This window comes from Pleurodeles waltl, chromosome 6 (assembly GCF_031143425.1).
Source record: "Pleurodeles waltl isolate 20211129_DDA chromosome 6, aPleWal1.hap1.20221129, whole genome shotgun sequence".
NCBI lineage: Eukaryota > Metazoa > Chordata > Amphibia > Caudata > Salamandridae > Pleurodeles > Pleurodeles waltl.
In genome coordinates this window covers 1,714,614,311-1,714,632,319 of record NC_090445.1, presented here as the reverse complement: position 1 = coordinate 1,714,632,319, position 18,009 = coordinate 1,714,614,311, and the positions used below count along the sequence as shown (strand labels likewise).

At 49.3% G+C, this 18,009-nt stretch overlaps 1 protein-coding gene across 1 annotated transcript in view; it reads left to right on the top strand.

Annotated features, from left to right (window-relative positions):
* The window catches only part of PSMB9 (proteasome 20S subunit beta 9), an 83,981-nt gene that overhangs the window by 38,808 nt on the left and 27,164 nt on the right, over positions 1–18,009 (top strand). The gene's annotated exons all lie outside the window — the stretch shown is intronic.

Sequence of the window (18,009 nt, the reverse complement as noted above, 5' to 3'; positions counted from 1 at the left end):
TTTGAAAAGCCTAGTTTATGGTGGAAGCCTTGTCCTTGTTAATGTTTAATGAAGGGAGGAATATTTTTGGAAGATAGTACTAAGGTCTAGTCTCGAGTTTTCTTATTTTCCAGTTGGTGAACTGAGCATCAATTTTGCTGTTATTAATTTTGAGACATATTTTGGTATGATGCCATTTCCAAATGAAGATGACTTAATACTGCTCTATAAAAAACATAAGCATAGAAAACAGGTCAGAGGTCAGGCTTGGGTATTGCATCTCCAAGAATGTACCTGGGCCACTGTTTGCGCCGAAGAGCCTGGCTAACAGGTGGTCATGAGTTACTTGAATCTTTGGAAACAGGAGCCTTGCATCATGGAAACGACCATCTGCGCGATGATAGAATTGTGCATCTTGAAGCATGAATCCTAGCTGGGCATCTATTCACAACAGGTTCTTATTTGTAAAAGTGCATCTACGAGGCTAGACGGTATAAATAAAATACTGGTGCTGTCGTAGTTTGGACTCTTGCTCTGAGCAAGACTGCGGGTCTCAGGATGACAGTACTTTAGTTTGTAGGTGACTAAGGCGGTCAAAAGACCGCGGAGGCCATTCTGACTTTCCCGCTGGGCCGGCGGGCGCCCGCCAAGGGAGCACCCGCCGGCCCAGCGGGAAAGGCCCTGCAACCCAGAAGCCGGCTCCGAATGGAGCCGGCGGTGTTGCAGGGGTGCGACGGGTGCAGTTGCACCCGTCGCGATTTTCACTGTCTGCTAGGCAGACAGTGAAAATCATGCTGGGGCCCTGTTAGGGGCCCCTGCACTGCCCATGCCAGTGGCATGGGCAGTGCAGGGGCCCCAATGGGCCCCACGACACCCGTTCCCGCCATCCTGTTCCTGGAGGTAAAAACCGCCAGGAACAGGCTGGCGGGAAGGGGGTCGGAATCAGCGCCACCATGGAGATTCAGCCCAGCCAGGGGAAATCCGTCGGGAAACCGCCGGATCCCCTTTTCTGACCACGGCTTTACCGCCGCGGTCAGAATGGGCAGGAAAGCACCGCCAGCCTGTTGGCGGTGCTTTCCGTTGTTCACGGCCCTGGCGGGTTTTACCGCCAGGGTCGGAATGACCCCCTAAGTTTCTTCCTACAACTACTTGTAACTATTGTCCAAACCTTACCGGCTTACTAGCAGTACCTCACCAGAAACACAATAGTAAAAGGTGATTTGTAGCAGTCGCTTACGCATGGACTCAAAGTAAGATCTCTCAGGGTTGTCGTGGTTAAACGGAAATTACCCTTTTCTCACAGATGTATTATGTCTCATACAAACAAAGGCAATAACACAGATGCAGTGAAGTTATAATAGTTTTTATTCAACATAACTGCAACTTGTGATAAGTTGCATGAACTGCAATGATTAGGATAATGAATATACCAAGCAACAGTATTGTGAAGAAGAGAGTCATCGTTATAAAGACCCCCACCATTGTGCAATATATGAAAGAAATATATGTATATGTATAAGATGGAATAAGCCCTAATACCCTAAGGAGAATAGGTCTAACCTCCTACCTAAAAAAGAGAGCTGGGTTCGTTAAACCTAATCTGCCAGAGCCTTGTCCATGAGAGGAGCCCCCATCCCTCGATACCTTGGAATGAGGTCTCTATTCCAGACTCCGCAGGGACACGAAGACTGGGTCAGCGTCAAGACGACTGCAGCATCGGTATCAGCGATGGTGGTGATGCCCTCTGGTCGGAATCCCTCTGATTATCTGTCTAAAAGTGTGTTGTATTTATACAGATACACAAGGACCCCTGACATAAGTGTTATTCATAACAATAGATAACAGGCATGCTTGGGACGGCAATTAATATCAACAATCCCTCGAAAGTATAGAGAGGGAAAATCCCTAAGTGTGAATGCCTACTGTATGTTTGTCTTTCGTGCTTGATCTTGACGCCTTGGCGCAGTGACACTGATAATAGAACCCATAACAAGTGGCCTAACTATAAACAAGGCCGCCATCTTAACGGAAATAAATAATTAAATGGACTAAGACAGAGCAAGCTAAGTAGGCTAAAAGTCACTGGGTGACGGGGGCACAAGTTTACAAGCCTACGGCTAAGCTAACTCCTGTTATCCCGTTAAAACAAACTAGGATTCACTACAGTGCCACAGAATGAGGTTTGGAGGAGCCTCTAGGCTACAGTTAAGACCTGCTAGAAAAAGCAAGGTCCCTCGAGTCACATGCTGAATTGCTGTGACAGAGCAAGAGCTGCGAATGCCCAGCATGATGTCTATTTGAGGGTGAGGCAGATTTGTGTTTAGCATCCTTTGCATATAAAAGGATGTTTCCGTCAAGTGCTCTAAGTGGCGAAGAAGTTAATTGGGAGCTATTGTTTCAGGACCAATCACAGTACAGAGACTATTCGAATTACCTTAATTAGCAGCTTAGGTACAATTAGAGAAATGATTATAACACTTTGGCCCATATTTATACTTTTTGACACAAACCTGCGCTAGCGCAGGTTTGTGTCAACAAGTTTAACGCCGGCTACTGCCATTCCTAGAAGCCAAGACAGGAGTCATGCCCCCCCTGCCCAATGGCCATGCCCGGGGACAGAATGGGCACAGTGCCATATAGGGGGGGCCCAAGTTAGGCCCCCCTATGGCACTTTAAAATAAAATTAATAAAAACTTATCTGGACTTGCCTTGGATGGGTCCCCCATCCGTGGGTGTCCTCCAGGGGTGGGTGAGGGTGGCAGGGGGTGTCATCGTTTGTTGAGGTGTTCGCATTTAATTAAATTAACCTGTGTGAAGTAAACATAGAAGCATTGTAGACTTACTAACACTAGTAATGGTATTGAAGTCATGGTGAGATGGTTAGGGTGTGGCACTGTAAGTAGCGTTAGTAACACACTGTGTTCATCATATAGTAGTAATATTATGAGTACCTACAACACTACAAGTGTTAATACACTTTATAGATGAGAAGGGAGGAGATGTAATGGGACGCCAAGTGTTAATGCACTTTATAGATAAGAGGATGTAGGGAAGTACCATCTTGCCTGGCATGTTACCCCCATATTTCACTGTATATATGTTGTTTTAGTCTATGTGTCAGTGGGACCCTGCCAGGCAGGGCCCCAGTGCTCATAAGTGTGAGAAAGTAGCCTCTTTCTAGCCTTGTTACCCCCACTTTTGGCCTGTTTGTGAGTGTATGTCAGGGTGTTTTTACTGTCTCACTGGGATCCTGCCAGCCTTGGCCCAGTGTTCATAGTGAAAACCCTATGTTTTCAGTATGTTTGTTATGTGTCACTGGGACCCTGCTAGCCAGGACCCCAGTGCTCATAAGTTTGTGGCCTATATGTATGTGTTCCCTGTGTGATGCCTAACTGTCTCACTGAGGCTCTGCTATCCAGAACCTCAGTGGTTATGCTCTCTCATTTCTTTCAAATTGTCACTAACAGGCTAGTGACCAATTTTACCAATTTACATTGGCTTTCTGGAACACCCTTATAATTCCCTAGTATATGGTACTGAGGTACCCAGGGTATTGGGGTTCCAGGAGATCCCTATGGGCTGCAGCATTTCTTTTGCCACCCATAGGGAGCTCTGACAATTCTTACACAGGCCTGCCACTGCAGCCTGAGTGAAATAACGTCCACGTTATTTCACAGCCATTTTACACTGCACTTAAGTAACTTATAAGTCACCTATATGTCTAACCTTTACCTGGTAAAGGTTAGGTGCAAAGTTACTTAGTGTGAGGGCACCCTGGCACTAGCCAAGGTGCCCCCACATTGTTCAGGGCCAATTCCCCGGACTTTGTGAGTGCAGGGACACCATTACACGTGTGCACTACATATAGGTCACTACCTATATGTAGCTTCACAATGGTAACTCCGAATATGGCCATGTAACATGTCTATGATCATGGAATTGCCCCCTCTATGCCATCCTGGCATAGTTGGCACAATCCCATGACCCCAGTGGTCTGTAGCACAGACCCTGGTACTGCCAAACTGCCTTTCCTGGGGTTTCACTGCAGCTGCTGCTGCTGCCAACCCCTCAGACAGGTTTCTGCCCCCCTGGGGTCAAGCCAGGCTTCTCCCAGGATGGCAGAACAAAGGACTTCCTCTGAGAGAGGGTGTTACACCCTCTCCCTTTGGAAAATGGTGTGAAGGCAGGGGAGGAGTAGCCTCCCCCAGCCTCTGGAAATGCTTTCTTGGGCACAGATGTGCCCAATTCTGCATAAGCCAGTCTACACCGGTTCAGGGACCCCTTAGCCCTGCTCTGGCGCGAAACTGGACAAAGGAAAGGGGAGTGACCACTCCCCTGACCTGCACCTCCCCTGGGAGGTGTCCAGAGCTCCTCCAGTGTGCTCCAGACCTCTGCCATCTTGGAAACAGAGGTGCTGCTGGCACACTGGACTGCTCTGAGTGGCCAGTGCCACCAGGTGACGTCAGAGACTCCTTCTGATAGGCTCCTTCAGGTGTTGCTAGCCTATCCTCTCTCCTAGGTAGCCAAACCCTCTTTTCTGGCTATTTAGGGTCTCTGTCTCTGGGGAAACTTTAGATAACGAATGCAAGAGCTCATCAGAGTTCCTCTGCATCTCTCTCTTCACCTTCTGCCAAGGAATCGGCTGCTGACCGCGCTGGAAGCCTGCAAAACTGCAACATAGTAGCAAAGACGACTACTGCAACTCTGTAACGCTGATCCTGCCGCCTTCTCGACTGTTTTCCTGGTGGTGCATGCTGTGGGGGTAGTCTGCCTCCTCTCTGCACTAGAAGCTCCGAAGAAATCTCCCGTGGGTCGACGGAATCTTCCCCCTGCAACCGCAGGCACCAAAAAGCTGCATTACCGGTCCCTTGGGTCTCCTCTCAGCACGACGAGCGAGGTCCCTTGAATCCAGCAACTCTGTCCAAGTGACTCCCACAGTCCAGTGACTCTTCAGTCCAAGTTTGGTGGAGGTAAGTCCTTGCCTCCCCACGCCAGACTGCATTGTTGGTAACCGCGACTTTTGCAACTTCTCCGGCCCCTGTGCACTTCCGGCGGAAATCCTTTGTGCACAGCCAAGCCTGGGTCCACGGCACTCTAACCTGCATTGCACGACTTTCTAAGTTGGTCTCCGGCGACGTGGGACTCCTTTGTGTAACTTCGGGTGAGCACCGTTTCACGCATCCTCGTAGTGCCTGTTTCTGGCACTTCTCCGGGTGCTACCTGCTGCTGAGAGGGCTCCTTGTCTTGCTCGACGTCCCCTCTACCTCCTGGTCCAATTTGCGACCTCCTGGTCCCTCCTGGGTTACAGCAGCGTCCAAAAACGCTAACCGCACGATTTGCAGCTAGCAAGGCTTGTTGGCGTTCTTTCGGCGGGAAAACACTTCTGCACGACTCTCCACGGCGAGAGGGATCCGTCCACCAAAGGGGAAGTCTCTAGCCCTTTTCGTTCCTGCAGAAACCTCAGCTTCTTCTGTCCAGTAGAAGCTTCTTTGCACCCACAGCTGGCATTTCCTTGGCATCTGCCCATCTCTGACTTGCTTGTGACTTTTGGACTTGGTCCCCTTGTTCCACAGGTACCCTAGATTGGAAATCCATCATTGTTGCATTGTTGGTTTGTGTCTTTCCTGCATTATTCCTCTATCACAACTTCTTTGTCTTTTGGGGAACTTCAGTGCACTTTGCACTCACTTTTCAGGGTCTTGGGGAGGGCTATTTTTCTAACTCTCACTATTTTCTAATAGTCCCAGCGACCCTCTACAAGGTCACATAGGTTTGGGGTCCATTCGTGGTTCGCATTCCACTTTTGGAGTATATGGTTTGTGTTGCCCCTATCCCTATGTGTCCCCATTGCATCCTATTGTAACTATACATTGTTTGCACTGTTTTCTAAGACTATACTGCATATTTTTAGTACTGTGTACATATAACTTGTGTATATTTGTTATCCTCACTCTGAGGGTACACTCTGAGATACTTTGGCATATTGTCATAAAAATAAAGTACCTTTATTTTTAGTATAACTGTGTATTGTGTTTTCTTATGGTATTGTGCAAGTGACACTTGTGGTACTGTAGTAGCTTCACACGTCTCCTAGTTCAGCCTAAGCTGCTCTGCTAAGCTACCATTATCTATCAGCCTAAGCTGCTAGACACCCTATACACTAATAAGGGATACCTGGGCCTGGTGCAAGGTGTAAGTACCCCTTGGTACTCACTACAAGCCAGTCCAGCCTCCTACAATAAGTATGTGCCCTGTATGTGTTCCTTGTGTGATGCCTAACTGTCTCACTGAGGCTCTGCTAACCAGAACCTCAGTGGTTATGCTCTCTCTGCTTTCCAAATTTGTCACTAACAGGCTAGCGACCAATTTCACCAATTTACATTGGCATACCTGAACACCCTTATAATTCTCTAGTATATGGTACTGAGGTACCCAGGGTATTGGGGTTCCAGGAGGTCCCTATGGGCTGCAGCATTTCTTTTGCCACCCATAGGGAGCTCTGACAATTCTTACACAGGCCTGCCAGTGCAGCCTGAGTGAAATAACGTCCACGTTATTTCACAGCCATTTACCACTGCACTTAAGTAACTTATAAGTCACCTATATGTCTAACCTTCACCTGGTAAAGGTTGGTTGCAAAGTTACTTAGAGTGTTGGCACTCTGGCACTAGCCAAGGTGCCCCCACATCGTTCAGGGCAAATTCCCCAGACTTTGTGAGTGCGGGGACACCATTAAACATGTGCACTGTACATAGGTCACTACCTATGTACAGCGTCACAATGGTAACTCCGAACATGGCCATGTAACATGTCTAAGATCATGGAATTGTTACACCATTGGGGGGACAATTCCATGATCCCCCAGGTCTCTAGAACAGAACCCGGGTACTGCCAAACTGCCTTTCCGGGGTCTCCACTGCGGCTGCTGCTGCTGCCAACCCCTCAGACAGGTTTCTGCCCTCCTGGGGTCCTGGCACCCCTTGCCCAGGAAGGCAGAACAAAGGATTTCCTCTGAAAGAGGGTGTAACACCCTCTCCCTTTGGAAATAGGTGTGAAGGCTGGGGAGGAGTAGCCTCCCCCAGCCTATGGAAATGCTTTGATTTACACAGATGGTGCCCTTCTCTGCATAAGCCAGTCTACACCGGTTTAGGCATCCCTCAGCCCTGCTCTGGCGCGAAACTGGACAAAGGAAAGGGGAGTGACCACTCCCCTGACCTGCACCTCTCAGGGGAGGTGCTCGGAGCTCCTCCAGTGTGTCCCAGACCTCTGCCATCTTGGAAACAGAGGTGTCTGTGGCACACTGGACTGCTCTGAGTGGCCAGTGCCAGCAGGTGACGTCAGAGGCTCCTGCTGATAGGCTCTTAACTCTCTTGGTAGCCAATCCTCCTTCCTAGGTAGCCAAACCTCCTTTTCTGGCTATTTAGGGTCTCTGCTTTGGGGAATTCTTCAGATACCGAATGCAAGAGCTCACCAGAGTTCCTCTGCATCTCCCTCTTCACCTTCTGCCAAAGGATCGCCCGCTGACTGCTCAGGACGCCTGCAAAACCGCAACAAAGTAGCAAAGACGACTACTGAGACCTTGTATCGCTACATCCTGCTAGCTTTCTCGACTGTTTCCTGGTGGTGAATGCTCTGGGGGTAGCCTGCCTCCTTCTTGCACCAGGAGCTCTGAAGAAATCTCCTGTGGGTCAACGGAATCTTCCCCCTGCAACCGCAGGCTACAAAAGACTGCATGGTCCCTGGAACTCAGCAACTCTGTCCAAGTAACTCTCTCAATCCAGTGACTCTTCAGTCCAAGTTTTGTGGAGGTAAGTCCTTGCCTCCCCACACTAGACTGCATTGCTGGGTACCGTGTGATTTGTAGCTGCTCCGGCTCCTGTGCACTCTTCCAGGATTACCTTCGTGCACAGCGAAGCCCGGGTCCCCAACACTCTAACCTGCAGTGCACAACCTTCTGAGTTGTCCTCCGGCGTTGTGGGACTCCCTTTTGTGACTTCGGGTGGACTCCGATTCACTTTTGTTCTAAGTGCCTGTTGCGGTACTTCTGTGGGTGCTGCCTGCTTCTGTGAGCACTCCCTGACTTACTGGGTGCCCCCTCTGTCTCCTCATCCAAGTGGCGACATCCTGGTCCCTCCTGGGCCACAGCAGCATCCAAAAACCCTAACCGCGACCCTTGCAGCTAGCAAGGCTTGTTTGTGGTCTTTCTGCGTGGGAACACCTCTGCAAGCTTCTTCACGACGTGGGACATCCATCCTCCAAAGGGGAAGTTCCTAGTCCTCTTCGTTCTTGCAAAACACCAAGCTTCTTCCATCCGGTGGCAGCTTCCTTACACCCTCAGCTCGCATTTCCTGGGCTCCTGCCCACTCTCGACACTGTCGCGACTCGTGGACTTGGTCCCTTTGTCTTACAGGTACTCAAGTCCAGAAATGTACTGTTGTTGCAATGCTGGTGTTGGTTTTCCTTGCAGAATCCCCCTATCATGACTTCTGTGCTCTCTGGGGGTTGTAGGTGCACTTTACACCTACCTTACAGGGTCTTGGGGTGGGCTATTTTCTAACCCAGGCTTTCTGGCTTCCAGAAAGGCTGCAGCACTGAATCAGCCATGCTTAACATTGTAGATGACCTCCTCATCTCTCTTGACTCTGACAGACCCTGCCTACTCATTCTCCTTGATCTTACAGCAGCCTTTGACACTGTTGACCACAAACTCCTTCTCGACTCCCTCCAGAACAGAGTAGGCATTGAAGGTACTGTCCTCCGCTGGTTTTCCTCCTTCTTACAAAACCGAACACAACTAGTAAAACTTCTTAACTCGACCTCACCCACCTCCCCTATCACCAGAGGGGTCCCCCAGGGTTCTGTCCTCTCTCCAACCCTCTTCAACATCTACATGGACCCTCTTACCACTATCCTCACTCGAGCTAATATCCCCTTCCACGTCTATGCTGATGACACACAACTGTATATTGAACTATCTACCTTAAATGACATCCACCGTCTGAACAATACCCTTAAAGAAGCCCTATGCTGGCTCTCACATAACCATCTCAGACTCAATCACGACAAGACGGAAATACTCCTCCTCTCGAAATCTAACCAGCTTCCTCAACTGCAAGAATGGCTAAAATCTATTGACGCCCTCAAATGCACTCTCTCCCCGTCTACCACGGTCAAATCCCTGGGAATCTCTCTGGACTCCAACCTGACCATGCAGGACCACATTAAGTCAAACGCTAATAATGCCTTCCTCAGCCTTAAACTTCTTCACAAAATCAAATCCTTCATTCCCCAAGATGACCTCAAACAGGCCACTCAAGCACTGGCACTCTCAAGACTAGACTATGGTATCTCTATCCTCACTGGCACAGCCAAATCCCGACTCGCCCCTATGAGGTCCACTCTTCATGCAGCACCTAGACTAGTGACGGGAACTAAAACATTTGACCACATCTCCCCAGCCTTGAAGAGTCTGAAATGGCTCTCGATTGAGGCCCGTTGCCTGTTCCGCACTGCCTGCCTGACACACAAAGCCCTTTACACTGGGAAACCTGAATACCTCGCTAACAAGCTAGTGAAAGCTGGTCAAACCAGATCTTTGAGAAGCACAAACTCTCTCCTCCTCCTCCTACCGAAACCTAACAAGCAAAAAACTCGATCATGCTCCTTCTTAAACAACGCTCTGAGAATATGGAACTCCTTACCCATCCACATCAGATCTAACCCCTCCCACATGACCTTTAAGAAACTACTGAAATAATTCCTCCTAAACCAACCCTCACATCAATAAGGGTCTCTCTCTCACCACCCCTCCTTCCTCGAATTGCCACCCTTCTATTCATGAGAACCCCTATGTATCCTCATTCTACAAAGTGACTCTTGACTCGTGTGTTTCTTATGTTTATTTCCTGTTCTGTTGTAAAGCGCTCTGTTACCCTCTTGGTCTTGCTAGCGCTATATAAAACTCTTAAAAATAAAAAAATAAAAATAAAATAAAAATAACCCTCACTGTTTTCTTACAGTCCCAGCGACCCTCTACAAGCTCACATAGGTTTGGGGTCCATTCGTGGTTTGCATTCCACTTTTGGAGTATATGGTTTGTGTTGCCCCTATACCTATGTGCTCCTATTGCAATTTATGGTGCCCATCTCTGCATAAGCCAGTCTACACCGGTTTAGGGATCCCCCAGCCCTGCTCTGGTGCGAAACTGGACAAAGGAAAGGGGAGTGACCACTCCCCTGACATGCACCTCCCAAGGGAGGTGCCCAGAGCTCCTCCAGAGTGTACCAGACCTCTGCCATCTTCGAAACAGAGGTGTTTGTGGCACACTAGGCTTTTCTGAGTGGCCAGTGCCAGCAGGTGACGTCAGAGGCTCCTTCTGATAGGCTCTTACCTCTCTTGGTAGCCAATCCTCCTAACTTGAGAGCCAAACCTCCTTTTCTGGCTATTTAGGGTCTCTGCTTTGGGGAATTCTTTAGATAACGAATGCAAGAGCTCACCAGAGTTCCTCTGCATCTCCCTCTTCACCTTCTGCTCAGGACGCCTGCAAAACCGCAATAAAGTAGCAAGACGACTACTAGCAACCTTGTATCACTTAATCCTGCCGGCTTTCTCGACTGTTTCCAGGTGGTGCATGCTCTGGGGGTAGCCTGCCTCCTCTCTGCACCAGGAGCTCTGAAGAAATCTCCCGTGGGTCGACGGAATCTTCCCCCTGCAACCGCAGGCACCAAAAGACTGCATCACTGGTCCTCTGGGTCCCCTCTCAGCACGACGAGCGTGGTCCCTGGAACTCAGCAACTCTGTCCAAGTGACTCCCACAGTCCAGTGACTCTTCAGTCCAAGTTTGGTGAAGGTAAGTCCTTGCCTCCCCACGTTAGACTGCATTGCTGGGTACCGCGTGATTTGCAGCTGCTCCGGCTCCTGTGCACTCTTCCAGGATTTCCTTCGTGCACAGCCAAGCCTGGGTCCCCAACACTCCTTCCTGCAATGCACAACCTTCTGAGTTGTCCTCCGGCGTCGTTGGACTCCCTTTTGTGACTTCGGGTATACTCCGGTTCACTTTTCTTCTAAGTGCCTGTTCAGGTCCTTCTGCGGGTGCTGCCTGCTTCTGTGAGGGCTCCCTACGTTGCTGGGCGCCCCCTCTGTCTCCTCTTCCAAGTGGCAACATCCTGGTCCCTCCTGGGCCACAGCAGCACCCAAAAACCCTAACTGCGGCCATGCAGCTAGCAAGGCTTGTTTGCGGTCTTTCTGCGTGGGAACACCTCTGCAAGCTTCATCGCAACGTGGGACATCCATCCTCCAAAGGGGAAGTTCCTAGTCCTCTTCTTTCTTGCAGAACTCTAAGCTTCTTTAACAGATGGCAGCGTCCTTGCACCCTCAGCTGGCATTTCCTGGGCTCCTGCCCACTCTCGACACTGTCGCGACTATTGGACTTGGTCCTCTTGTCTTACAGGTACTCAGGTCCGGAAATCCACTGTTGTTGCATTGCTGGTGTTTGTTCTTCCTGCAGAATCCCCCTATCACGACTTCTTTGCTCTCTGGGGATAGTAGGTGCACTTTACACCTACCTTTTAGGGTCTTGGGGTGGGCTATTTTTCTAACCCTCACCGTTTTCTTACAGTCCCAGCGGCCCTCTACAAGCTCCCATAGGTTTGGAGTCCATTTGTGGTTCTCATTCCACTTTTGGAGTATATGGTGTGTGTTGCCCCTATACCTATGTGCTCCTATTGCAATCTATTGTATCTTTACACTGCTTGCATTACTTTTCTTGCTATTACCATCATAATTTTGGTTTGTGTACATATATCTTGTGTATATATCGTATCCTAATACTGAGGATACTCACTGAGATTCTTTTGGCATATTGTCATAAAAATGAAGTACCTTTATTTTTAGTACTTCTGTGTATTGTGTTTTCTTATGATATTGTGCATATGACACCAGTGGTATAGTAGGAGCTTCACATGTCTCCTAGTTCAGCCTAAGCTGCTTTGCCATAGCTACCTTCTATCAGCCTAAGCTGCTAGAAACACCTCTTCTACACTAATAAGGGATAACTGGACCTGGCACAAGGTGGAAGTACCTCTGGTACCCACTACAAGCCAGGCCAGCCTCCTACGCCAGTGATGTAGTCTTTTGGTGCCTGCATTAGCAGGGGTAAGATTCTGTTGACCCACTGGCGATTTCTTCGGATCTTCTGGTGCAGGGTGAAGGCAGGCTTCCCCCAGACCATGCACCACCAGGAAATAGTCGAGAAAGCTGGCAGGATTAGGCGCTACAATGTTGCTGGTTTTGCAGGCGTCCTGGAGCACTCAGCTGTCGATCCTTGGTAGAAGGTGAAGAGGGAGATGCAGAGGAACTCTGGTGTGCTCTTGCATTCATTATCTGAAGAATTCCCCAAAGCAGAGTCCCTAAATAGCCAGAAAAGGAGGTTTGGCTACCAAGTTAGGAATACCAATAGAGGTAAGAGCCTATCAGAAGGAGCCTCTGATGTCACCTGCTGGCACTGGCCACTCAGAGCAGTCCAGTGTGCCCCCAACACTTCTGTTTCCAAGATGGCAGAGGTCTGGGACACACTGGAGGAGTTCTGGGCACCTCCCCTGGGAGGTACTGGTTAGGGGAGTGGTCCAGTCTCGCGCCAGAGCAGGGCTGGGGGATCCCTGAACTGGTGTAGACTAGCTTATGCAGAGATGGGCACCATCTGTGCCCATCAAAGCATTTTCAGAGGCTGGGGAGGCTACTCCTCCCCAGCGCTTCACACCTATTTCCAAAGGGAGAGGGTATAACACCCTCTCTCAGAGGAAATCCTTAGTTCTGCCTTCCTGGGCCAGGGCTGCCTGGACCCCAGGAGGGCAGAAACCTGTCTGAGGGTTTGGCAGCAGCAGCAGCAGTGGAAACCCCGGAAAGGCAGTTTGGCAGTACCCGGGTTCTGTGCTAGAGACCCGGGGGATCATGGAATTGTCCCCCCAATACCAGAATGGTCCGGGGAATTTGCCCAGAACGATGTGGGGGCACCTTGGCTAATGCCAGGGTGCCCACACACTAAGTATCTTTGCACCCAACCTTCACCAGGTGAAGGTTAGACATATAGGTGACTTATAAGTTACTTAAGTGCAGTGGTAAATGGCTGTGAAATAACGTGGACGTTATTTCACTCAGGTTGCACTGGCAGGCCTGTGTAAGAATTATCAGAGCTCCCTATGGGTGGCAAAAGAAATGCAGCATCCCATAGGGATCTCCTGGAACCCCAATACCCTGGTGTAGGAGGATGGACTGGCTTGTAGTGAGTACCAAGGGGTACTTACACCTTGCACCAGACCCAGGTATCCCTTATTAGTGTATAGGGTGTCTAGCAGCTTAGGCTGATAGATAATGGTAGCTTAGCAGAGCAGCTTAGGCTGAACTAGGAGACGTGTGAAGCTACTACAGTACCACAAGTGTCACTTGCACAATAGCATAAGAAAATACAATACACAGTTATACTAAAAATAAAGGTACTTTATTTTTATGACAATATGCCAAAGTATCTCAGAGTGTACCCTCAGAGTGAGGATAGCAAATATACACAAGTTATAGGTACACAGTACTAAAAATATGCAGTATAGTCTTAGAAAACAGTGCAAACAATATATAGTTACAATAGGATGCAATGGAGACACATAGGGATAGGGGCAACACAAACCATATACTCCAAAAGTGGAATGCGAACCACGAATGGACCCCAAACCTATGTGACCTTGTAGAGGGTCGCTGGGACTATTAGAAAATAGTGAGGGTTAGAAAAATAGCCCACCCCAAGACCCTGAAAAGTGAGTGCAAAGTGCACTAAAGTTCCCCAGAAGACAAAGAAGTCGTGATAGAGGAATAATGCAGGAAAGACACAAACCAACAATGCAACAATGATGGATTTCCAATCTAGGGTACCTGTGGAACAAGGGGACCAAGTCCAAAAGTCACAAGCAAGTCGGAGATGGGCAAATGCCCAGGAAATGCCAGCTGTGGGTGCAAAGAAGCTTCTACTGGACAGAAGAAGCAGAGGTTTCTGCAGGAACGAAAAGGGCTAGAGACTTCCCCTTTGGTGGACGGATCCCTCTCGCAGTGGAGAGTCGTGCAGAAGTGTTTTCCCGCCGAAAGAACGCCAACAAGCCTTGCTAGCTGCGAATCGTGCGGTTAGCGTTTTTGGACGCTGCTGTGGCCCAGGAGGGACCAGGAGGTCGCAAATTGGACCAGGAGGTAGAGGGGACGTCGAGCAAGATAAGGAGCCCTCTTAGCAGCAAGTAGCACCCGGAGAAGTGCCAGAAACAGGCACTATGAGGATGCGTGAAATGGTGCTCACGCGAAGTTACACAAAGGAGTCCCACGTCGCCGGAGACCAACTTAGAAAGTCGTGCAATGCAGGTTAGAGTGCTGTGGACCCAGGCTTGGCTGTGCACAAAGGATTTCCGCCTGAAGTGCAGAGGGGCCGGAGAAGTTGCAAAAGTCGCAGTTACCAACAATGTAGACTGGCGTGGGGAGGCAAGGACTTACCTCCACCAAACTTGGACTGAAGAGTCACTGGACTGTGGGAGTCACTTGGACAGAGTTGCTGGATTCAAGGGACCTCGCTCGTCGTGCTGAGAGGAGACCCAAGGGACCGGTAATGCAGCTTTTTGGTGCCTGCGGTCGCAGGGGGAAGATTCCGTCAACCCACGGGAGATTTCTTCAGAGCTTCTAGTGCAGAGAGGAGGCAGACTACCCCCACAGCATGCACCACCTGGAAAACAGTCGAGAAGGCGGCAGGATCAGCGTTACAGAGTTGCAGTAGTCGTCTTTGCTACTATGTTGCAGTTTTGCAGGCTTCCAGCGCGGTCAGCAGTCGATTCCTTGGCAGAAGGTGAAGAGAGAGATGCAGAGGAACTCTGATGAGCTCTTGCATTCGTTATCTAAAGTTTCCCCAGAGACAGAGACCCTAAATAGCCAGAAAAGAGGGTTTGGCTACCTAGGAGAGAGGATAGGCTACTAACACCTGAAGGAGCCTATCAGAAGGAGTCTCTGACGTCACCTGGTGGCACTGGCCACTCAGAGCAGTCCAGTGTGCCAGCAGCACCTCTGTTTCCAAGATGGCAGAGGTCTGGAGCACACTGGAGGAGCTCTGGACACCTCCCAGGGGAGGTGCAGGTCAGGGGAGTGGTCACTCCCCTTTCCTTTGTCCAGTTTCACACCAGAGCAGGGCTAAGGGGTCCCTGAACCGGTGTAGACTGGCTTATGCAGAGTTGGGCACATCTGTGCCCAAGAAAGCATTTCCAGAGGCTGGGGGGAGGCTACTCCTCCTCTGCCTTCACTCAATTTTCCAAAGGGAGAGGGTGTAACACCCTCTCTCAGAGGAAGTCCTTTGTTCTGCCATCCTGGGACAAGCCTGGCTTGACCCCAGGGGGGCAGAAACCTGTCTGAGGGGTTGGCAGCAGCAGCAGCTGCAGTGAAACCCCAGGAAAGGCAGTTTGGTAGTACCAGGGTCTGTGCTACAGGCCACTGGGATCATGGAATTGTGCCAACAATGCCAGGATGGCATAGAGGGGGCAATTCCATGATCTTAGACATGTTACATGGCCATATTCGGAGTTACCATTGTGAAGCTACATATAGGTAGTGACCTATATGTAGTGCACGCGTGTAATGGTGTCCCCGCACTCAAAAAGTTCAGGGAATTGGCCCTGAACAATGTGGGGGCACCTTGGCTAGTGCCAGGGTGCCCTCACACTAAGTAACTTTGCACCTAACCTTTACCAGGTAAAGGTTAGACATATAGGTGACTTATAAGTTACTTAAGTGCAGTGTAAAATGGCTGTGAAATAACGTGGACGTTATTTCACTCAGGCTGCAGTGGCAGGCCTGTGTAAGAATTGTCAGAGCTCCCTATGGGTGACAAAAGAAATGCTGCAGCCCATAGGGATCTCCTGGAACCCCAATACCCTGGGTACCTCAGTACCATATACTAGGGAATTATAAGGGTGTTCCAGTAGCCAATGTAAATTGGTAAAATTGGTCACTAGCCTGTCAGTGACAATTTGAAAGAAATGAGAGAGCATAACCACTGAGGTTCTGATTAGCAGAGCCTCAGTGAGACAGTTAGTCACTACACAGGTAACACATTCAGGCACACTTATGAGCACTGGGGCCCTGGAGAACAGGGTCCCAGTGACACATACAACTAAAACAACATATATACAGTGAAAAATGGGGTAACATGCCAGGCAAGATGGTACTTTCCTACACCCCCCCCCCCCCCCCCAAACGAAGGACAATAAGACTAGCCATGCCCTGATGAGTCTTCATTGTCTAAGTGGAAATATCTGGAGAGTCCATCTGCATGGAGTGGCTACTCCCAGGTCTATGTTCCACTGTATAGTCCATTCCCTGTAGGGATATGGACCACCTCAACAATTTAGGGTTTTCACCTTTCATTTGTTTTAGCCAAAGTAGAGGTTTGTGGTCTGTCTGAACAATGAAGTGAGTGCCAAACAGGTATGGCCTCAACTTCTTCAGTGCCCAGACCACAGCAAAGGCCTCCCTCTCTATGGCAGACCAACGCTTTTCTCTAGGGGTCAACCTCCTACTAATAAAAGCAACAGGTTGATCCTGGCCCTCAGAATTAAGTTGTGATAGGACTGCCCCTACTCCTAATTCAGATGCATCAGTTTGGACATATACTTTTTTAGAGTAACAAGGGCTTTTCAGGACAGGTGCAGAGCACATGGCCTGCTTCAGCTCCTCAAAAGCTTTCTGACAGTTTGCTGTCCATAATACCTTTTTAGGCATCTTCTTGGAAGTGAGGTCATTAAGAGGGGCTGCAATGGAGCCATAGTTCTTAATGAACCTCCTGTAATACCCAGTGAGGCCTAAGAAGGCTCTCACCTGAGTCTGTGTAGTAGGGGGAACCCAATCAATAATTGTTTGGATTTTCCCCTGTAGTGGTGCAATCTGTTCCCCACCAACAAGGTGTCCCAGATAAACCACCTTACCCTGCCCTATCTGGCACTTTGAAGCCTTGATAGTGAGGCCTGCCTTTTGCAGGGCCTCCAAAACTTTCCATAGGTGGACCAGGTGATCATCCCAGCTGGAGCTAAAGACAGCTATATCGTCCAAATATGCTGCACTGAAAGCTTCCAGCCCTTGCAGGACTGTGTTCACCAACCTCTGAAAAGTGGCAGGTGCATTTTTCAAGCCAAAAGGCATTACAGTGAACTGGTAATGTCCTCCAATGGTTGAAAATGCTGTTTTAGGTTTAGCATCTTCTGATAATTTGATCTGCCAATACCCTGCAGTCAAATCAAAAGTGCTTAGATACTTGGCAGATGCCAGTGTATCTATGAGCTCATCTGCCCTGGGTATAGGGTGAGCATCAGTTTTGGTTACCAAGTTGAGACCTCTATAGTCTACACAAAACCGCATTTCCTTCTTTCCATCTTTGGAATGGGGTTTTGGTACAAGTACCACAGGAGAAGCCCATGGACTTTCAGATTGCTCAACCACTCCTAGTTCTAACATTTTCTGCACCTCTTGCTTTATGCAGTCTCTGACATGGTCAGGCTGCCTATAGATCTTACTTTTGACAGGCAAGCTGTCTCCAGTATCTATAGTGTGCTCACACCAAGAAGTGGTACCTGGCACAGTAGAGAAGAGTTCAGAGCATTGATCTAGGAGATTTATGCAATGGTCTTTCTGCTCAGCAGTAAGACAATCAGCCAAAACTACTCCTTCCACAAGAGCATCTTGTTCTGTGGAAGAGAAGAGATCAGGTAGAGGATCACTGTCTTCTTCCTGTCCCTCATCAGTTGCCATGAGCAGGGTGAGATCAGCCCTGTCATAGTAGGGTTTCAGGCGGTTTACATGGAGTACCCTAAGGGGACTCCTTGCAGTGCCTAAGTCAACTAAATAGGTGACTTCACCCTTTTTCTCAACAATTGTGTGGGGTCCACTCCATTTATCTTGGAGTGCTCTTGGGGCCACAGGCTCCAAGACCCACACTTTCTGCCCTGGTTGGTACTGAACCAAAAC